This window comes from Neophocaena asiaeorientalis, unplaced genomic scaffold (assembly GCF_003031525.2).
Source record: "Neophocaena asiaeorientalis asiaeorientalis breed wild unplaced genomic scaffold, Neophocaena_asiaeorientalis_V1.1 scaffold230, whole genome shotgun sequence".
In the NCBI taxonomy this organism is placed as follows: domain Eukaryota; kingdom Metazoa; phylum Chordata; class Mammalia; order Artiodactyla; family Phocoenidae; genus Neophocaena; species Neophocaena asiaeorientalis.
In genome coordinates, this window is record NW_020175186.1 from 3,948,614 (window position 1) to 3,956,912 (window position 8,299).

The window sequence follows — 8,299 nt, forward strand, 5'->3', positions numbered from 1 at the left end:
ATGTCTGGAGCCCTTGCTATCCTGCAAATGAAGGAGGAGGATGTCCTCAAATTTCTTGCATCAGGAATGTACTTAGGTGGCACCAGTGTTGACTTCCATATAAATATACATCCACAAAGGAAATAGGTGATGACATCTACATCATAAATCTGAAGGGGACCTGGGGGAAGCTTTTTCTGATTGCTTGTACCATTGTTGCCATGGAAAATCTGGCTGATACCAGTGTCATATCCTCCAGGAACACTAGCCACAGGGCTGGGCTGAAGTTTGCTGCTGCTACCAGAGCCATTTTTATTGCTGGCCACTTTGCTTCTGGAACCTTCTTTAATCAGATCCAAGGAGCCTTCCAGGAACCACGTCTTCTGGTGGTTATTGACCCCAGGGCTGATCACTAGCCTCTTACAGAACTGTCTTATGCTAACCTGTCTGCCATGGCTCTGTGTAACATTCTCTGCACTATGTGGACATGCCATCCTCTGCAACGACAGTGGGTTGGACGCGGTGGACACTGGCGCAGGAAGTTCTGTGCATGTGTGGTACCACGTGAGCACCCATGAGAGGTCATGCCTTATCTCTATTTGTACAGAATGCTGAAGAGATTGAAAAGGAAGTGTAGGCTGCTGCTGGAAAGGATGTGACCCAGGAGGAATTTCAGGGTGAGAGTAACAGTGAACATACAGGCAGAAAAACAGAGAATGGGGCTTTTGTTAGCAATAGAGTGCTCCAATTTGTTGGAATGTGTAGTACACTAAAAAAGAAACACTCTGTTTATAAGCGTGTTTATAACACTCCAGCCGCTGAATTTACTGCCACTCCATCTGAGGTTACAGACCCTGCATCTGAAGGTACGGGTGCCCTCTGTGCCTATTCACCAGTTCCCTAGGGAAGACTGCAGGGCTCAGCCCGCCACTGGGGACTGGTCTGCAGCTCCCACTGGTCAGGACACTGAATTGGTAGGAGGAATGACCACTAAGTGGTCTTAAGCTGTTCATCCACGGGCTCCTCCACAGAAAAATGGAATACGATTGACTGAAAATAAACATCAGTTTCTTTAAAATAAACATACAACAACAAAAAACTAGGACCAGATTCTCTCCTAGAGCATCTAGAAGAATGCAGCCCTGCTGGCATCTTGATTTTAGCTTCATGAGAACTGTGTCCAACTTCTAACCTACAGAACTCTATTTGTGTTGTTTTAAGCCACTAAGCTTGTGTTCATTTGTTACCACAGCAACAGGACACTAAAACAGATAAGCAGGAGAAAAGATATTTTTAGGTAGTATTAAGATCTAGAACAAAGAAAAAATTTTAAAGGATAGTATGATAGTGAGCCAGTGAAAAGTCCCTCACACTTGGCTGTGTTCTTCGTGTGTGTAGAGCAAGAATGAGAACCATTAAGATGGAGATGCAGGGCTTCCCTGGTGGCACAGTGGTTGAGAGTCCGTCTGCCGATGCAGGGACACGGGTTCGTGCCCCGGTCCGGGAAGACCCCACATGCCGCGGAGCGGCTGGGCCCATGAGCCATGGCCGCTGAGCCTGCGTGTCCGGAGCCTGTGCTCCGCAACGGGAGAGGCCACAGCAGTGAGAGGCCGCGTACAGCAAAAAAAAAAAAAAAAAGATGGAGATGGAGAAGTAGGCTTCATTAGAGAGGAGATACTTTAACATTCTGTGTGAGATCATCTAACTCTGATCTCAATGAGGAAATTTAAAACTGGTGTAGGCTCAGACATTAGAATTTTTTCTGTGATGAATGTTACGTTTTATCTATGCCTAAAAGAGAGAAACATGGGCCCTCTTTTGAGTTTTACACAGTGAAGGTAGGGATTTCTTTTTTAAAAAAAATTAAGACGTTTTGTAAGAGTTTAAGGTTCACAGCAAAATTGAGGAGAATTATATAGATTTCCCATGTACCCCCTGCCTCCACACATGCACAGCCTCCTCCATCATCCACATCCCCCGCCAGAGTGGTACATTTGTTACAATTGATGAACCTACATTGGCACATCATAATCACCCAAAGTCTATGGTTTACTTTAGGGTTCATTCTTGGTCTTATATATTCTATAGGTTTGGACAAATGTATAATTATATGTATCCAACAATATGATATATTTTCACTGTCCTAAAAATCCTCTGTGCTTCAGTTATTCATCCCTCCCCCACAAACCCACCCCTACCCATAACCCACGGCAACCACTGATGTTTTTACTGTCTCATAATTTTGCCTTTTCCAGAATGTCATATAGTTTCACATAATTGGAATCATACAGTATGTAGCCTTTTCAGACTGACTTCTTTCACTTAGTAATATTCATTTAATATTCCTCCATGTCTTTTCATGGCTTGATAGCTCATGTTTTTTTAGCGCTAGATAATATTCCATTGTATGTAAATAATATTCCGCAGTTTATTCATTCACCTACTGAAGGACATCTTGATTACTTCCAAGTTTTGGTAATTATGAATAAAGCTGCTAAAAACATTCAAGTGTAGGTTTTTGTGTGGACATAAGTTTTCAGCTGAGTTTTCTTTTAAATATAAAATGGACACAGATTTCCAGTTAAATTTGGATAATTGAACATACAGTTTGTGTTCATTTTCTCCAAACGTTTCACTAAAATGATGGTGAAAAAGTTTTTTAAAAAGCTATAAACCCCCAAGAAAAAAAAAGTGGGACACCAGGCAACAATATTTAGAAGATGTTACCCAGCCTTTAGACGATGGAAAGCTGATAGAAAAATGAAAAGTGACCTAGAGAGTGGGGAAGGGTGATTTCTAAACGCCTTTCAGTGGAAACCAAAAGGAACTCATCTAATTCATGCATTAACTGTAGAAAAGCTTGGAAATTGAAATGACCAGGTAACTCTGAAAGCAGGATGGTTGACTGAGGGTTAAAAAATGATGATTTGCCACAATTGTATATGAAGAGGAGTTAGACCCACCCCAGCCTACACAGACGAGCAGACAAGCAAATGGACCTCACCTATCATGGAAGAATATGGAAATATATCTCTGCAGGGTGATCATATAGTCCCAGACCTCAAGGACAGAGGTGTAGCTGAGGTCTGGGGTGAGATGAGATGCCTTACTGAAGTCAGGAGGAAAAATGAAAGTTTTCATACTGAATAGTAAGACTCTATCCCCAGCTCCTTTCTCAGTTCAGCTCCTAGAATGCTGGTTACCAGATGTTTAATCTTCTTCAGGAAAAACCTTGGAGAACTCCTGTAGACAGGAAGAGGAGAAATTATCAGGAAGATTAAATAAGAATGTTTCTTGATTTGAAGGACTTACAAGGCTCTGCCTCTTAGTGACAAGCACAAAGACAACAAAAAGTCCCTTATTAAATTTTCAGAACACTAGAGATAGAGTACCATAATGATTCCAGAGAAGGATTTTTTAAAAAAACATACACAATGCTTCAGGAATCAGAATGGTATTAGTCTTCCCAATAGCAACATTAGAAGATGGAAAACAATGAGATAATACCATCAAAAAATATTGTATCAATACTTAGAATTCATAGAAGCAAACTATCAATCAAGTGTGAAGGTAGAAAAAATCAGTTTTCACATTTGCAGTGTTTCAAATAACAAGATTTGTTATAAATAAATAAATAGCAGGCCCCTGTTTATATACATAAACAGGCTCCTGGTTTAGGAAACTGTGGGAGTATGTAATCCAGGAAGGATATAGGATCCAGAAAGCAAGGAGGTGACACAGAAGAGAGATGGAAAGCCCCCCAGAAGGATGGTGACTGAGAACTCCAGGTTGGCATCTATATGACAGAACTAGAAAGCATCTAGTGTAGACTGAAGGGCAGAAAGCTCCAGGAGAAATGTATCCAGGGGAGAAAAAGAAACTAATAGATTACCTGATGAGTTTGATTATATCAAGAGAAATTAGTTCTCTTGGTATGTTTTGAGATGGATTAATGACAGGAATATAGAAACATAATAAAACAACATCAACACATAGCAGGATACAGTTATGGACTCTAGGGAAAAGAAAATGGTATATAAGAAAGGAAATGAGGGACTTCCCTGGTGGCGCAGTGGTTGAGAGTTCGCCTGCCGATGCTAGGGGACACGGGTTCGTGCCCTGGTCTGGGAGGATCCCACATGCCGCGGAGTGGCTGGGCCCGTGAGCCATGGCCGCTGGGCCTGGGGGTCCGGAGCCTGTGCTCCGCGACGGGAGAGGCCACAACAGTGAGAGGTCCGCATACCGTAAAAAAAAAAAAAAAAAAACAGAAAGGAAATGAAAGCAAAGTAGCCCTATAGTTTGGCTGTGAGCAGGGAGAGGTGGATGGCTTGAGGTGGAATTCTAACTCTGCCACTAAACTGTGTGATCCTGTGAGAGTTGCTTGTCATTATTATTTTGATTGGTATATTAACATTACATTTTTATTTAAATAAAATTAGTGACAGAATGGGGGATAGCAAGTGTGTGTGTGTGTGTGTGTGTGTGTGTGTGAGAGAGAGAGAGAGAGGGAGAAGTGTAAAGCAGAATTAAAATTAATTCCTCATCTTTCAAAGGAGGATGTCAATAGATGTCAAAAATTGAACATCAGACAAGAGCAATGTAATGATTATAATAGCTGACACATATAGTGCTTATTCTATGCCAGGAACTCCCTTATCCTTTAACACACACATGCACATACACACACACACTCATTTAATCTTCTCCACAAAAGTGGTACCTCTTAGTAGCAAGAATTGTCAGTAGGTTAAATGAGTCAAAGGACTGCTGCTGTTAAAAAAAAATTTGACTTCTAAATCTAGTTTCATATATCACTTTGATAAAATAAAAGTTAAACTAAATGTAAAATGTATAATGCATTAGAGATATGTTTGTATTGTCTTACTTGCTATGGTAGAAAATTCTTTAATTTCTGTTATTACCAAAATTTTGCCTCCCGAGAATATGAAGTCATGAACTATTGAAAATTACTCTCCTCTCCCCATCTACCCTCTTCTGATCTTATAGCCTCCAGGATAGGAAGCACTATAAGAAAGCTGAGATCCATGCAAATATCGGGGTTGATTTGCACACAATTTGCACGTCCTGATATTGTTTCAAGACTCATTTCAACCTTGAGGACTATCCCTAGAAGGAAAATACAAGTGGCCAAAGAATGGGGGTTTCATTTGCTCCTGAGTCATCTCAGTCTAAAAGGAGTCAGTCCCATCAGATCCATTGTTAGCTGCATCTGTCCCGAGGAGGAATTTTTAGATGGTGAAGGGCCCAAGGGTAGAAGAGTAAGGGCTGTTGATTGATGCCATTTGCCATTGACATTTTCCTTTTCTCCACTCACTAAAAAAATGTGCTAATTTTTCTCTTTGAATGTCTGGGGTCATGCCAGTGATGAAAACAGGAGAGTGGGCTAGGGAGAAATAAAATACACTTATTAGAAATTAAGTTATCTCACAGAAGCAATCTCCCAATGTCATTTGAGTCCATAATTTTCAAACTGATCTAAACAAGTGTTCTAGTGATGGCTCTTTTGTACTATCTACATGTCTGTGGATAATTTTTCCCCAATTCCTGAATGACTTAAAAGTCTGATGATCATAGGGGAAAGGAGACTATTTTTTTTTTTAGGAGACTATTATTTTAAAATATTTTATTGGCTCACACACAGACTGTTACAGTAGCTAGTTTCTGAATTGAGACCCCTTTGCCTTCATCTTCTCTCCACACAGTTTATCACACTGCTGTCTGATAAAATTCTAAGAACATTACTGTGCTTGATAAAATCATTTCTTTTCTCATGATTAAAAATTTTTTTCCAATTATCCATAAGAAAAAAATCTAAATTTCTTAATTAAAATCTGAGGCCTCTGAGAACAAGATACGTGTCTTATTTATTTCTTCTTCCCTGGTATCCAGTAAAAGCATGTAATTATGACTTAGCAATGGTAATAAACATTTAATTGAATTAACTTGAAATTTAAGGCTACCTTTTGTCTTACCCTGTTCTGCCTTTCTAATATTTTGTTCTATAATTATTCTTACATGACCCTTCCCTCTTTCCAGTACTTTTAATTTATATTCTAAACCTTGGATTTGTCTATCCATCCTTTTTCCATTCATCCATTTATCCATTCATAAAATACTTTTAAGGTGATAAATCAAAATACTCTGAGTCGTAAGTAATGGAAACTCCAACTCCAATTGGCTTAAGTGTTAATTAAATGGGGTTCATTGACTCAAAAATTTGGAAGATCAGTCTAGTTAGAGGGCAGGTTTCAGGTATGGTTTGATAAGAGCTCTGACTCTGCTTCTCCACAATGAATGACCGAACGTATTGGCACTCTGTATCCAGAGTCTCAGTGAATGACCACAGCCTCTCCATTTTACACAATAAAACCTACCCACTGTGGTTCTCACCACGGTATAATGGTGTATTTACTGTTATTATAATCCCACTGACAAGCACAAAAAATTGTGTAAATTGCACAATTATTCAATCCTGATTTATCAGTGCCCTTTTATTCTTTGTATTAGGAAAAAAGCCATACATATAATATAAATATTATTTGAAGCATGTTTTCCTGCTGACTTTCAAAAAATTAAAATCAACTAGCTGTAGATTAGCCTTTTTACGTCAAAGAAAATTTTCTATTTGATCACTAGAGGGCAGCAGTTCGAAAACATTTATAGCTGCCATTGCATTTCATTACATTTTTGTTGTTCCTTCTCCAAAATTATGATTAGAGTATGCTTATAGCAGTTAAATATTCTGTATTTTAAATATTCTATCCTATTATCAAACTATGTATTCAGATATTTACTCTGGAAAGGGTAACTTTAAATATTCTAGAAATGAAATTTTTTACCTTCTGCCTCTCACAGTATGACTTAGAAAACAGTGTGAAGAAGTTAAACAGACAATCTCTAGGTGTTTGCAGCCAAGTGGGTGATTTCAATAATGTTATGTGCTTTCTTCCAAGGAATACCATATTCCACAATCTGGAATGATAAGCATAATGGTACCCAAAGGGAATCAGTAACCCAGGATGATGAAAGCAAAATAGCATCCCTATAGGACTCAAAGAGAGTGAGCGAGCGAGAGAGAGATTTCAATTAGGTAATATTTCATCAGACCCGAAGAACATTACATATTACTTGTCATTTAATCTATTTATTAGTCTGTAAAATACCTTAAGTCAGGGTGATCTCTGTTTTAGGCTCCTTCATGTTGAAGTGTGTATTTCTTTAACTCTCTTTACAAGTTGCATCTCTTTTCTATTAATTTTTTTCCAGTATTCTCTTATACAATCACAGCTTTTACTTTAAGAAAAATATTTTTTGAGAGTTTAAAGAGGCTAATACTTTCAAAGTCCTTTTGTAATTTATCGCATTGCTCTATGTATATAGTGTGGGATTCAAAACTAGGAATACTTTTCTGGCATTAGAAGAGAAATAGTTCGTCTTCATTCACTTTAACACTTGGGTTTTTCCAAGGGACAATGTTGTGTAAGTGAATGAGAATTTTTTCCTCTTGGGTACACGAAGAAAGAAATGGAATAAAATGTATACATCTTTCTAATGGTAAATTATAAAGAGTAAGATGCACACAAAAAGGACACATTACGTATATGACTATGTATTTTGGTAGTTAATTATATATACTTAAGATTACAGTTTATTTAGAACTCCCTACTTCCAAATTTTAAATCAGACAGACCACAGGTAAATCAAAAGATAATTTATATTAGGCCATTGAATATAGCAGTGCAAAGTACTGAGTTATGTACACAGATGTGGGTAAGACAAACTAAATTATTTCTTCTATCTCTGTTTCTCTAGAAATTGTATAATCATAATTTCTTGGAAATGTCTCTGAAGCTAACACTGCAAAGTCAAATAAAGCTGAACTAAAATCCATCCACTTAAAAACCCTTGGTAAGAAAAAAGTCACAGATGAATCCTAGGGCTTATTTGTATAGCCTCAACCTGAAAGAAGGGTGTAATTAGAATGAACATTGGTTTAAGTATTCAAAGTCAAATAAAGCCATGCTATAAAAAACCTTTCCAACGCAGTTTTCTCTTTAGGAATGTGCACGCTGTACAACTGCTATGAAAAGCTATAAAACTGTGCTGAGTCAACTGGTTTACTACATCCGAGAGAGAACCTAGCCCACAGTGAGTGCAAATATCTGTTGAGTGAATATTTGTTGATAAATATTTTTTGAAATAAATTTGCCTTAAAAACACCTTACCAGTGATTTATAAATAGCCCTAATTATAATGTCTTTAAGTATATATAGTATATATATATATATATATATATATA

At 37.9% G+C, this 8,299-nt stretch overlaps 1 pseudogene; it reads left to right on the forward strand.

Moving 5' to 3' along the window:
• On the forward strand, positions 1–983 carry LOC112412927 (40S ribosomal protein SA-like; annotated as a pseudogene).
• Positions 984–8,299: the final 7,316 nt, after the last annotated feature.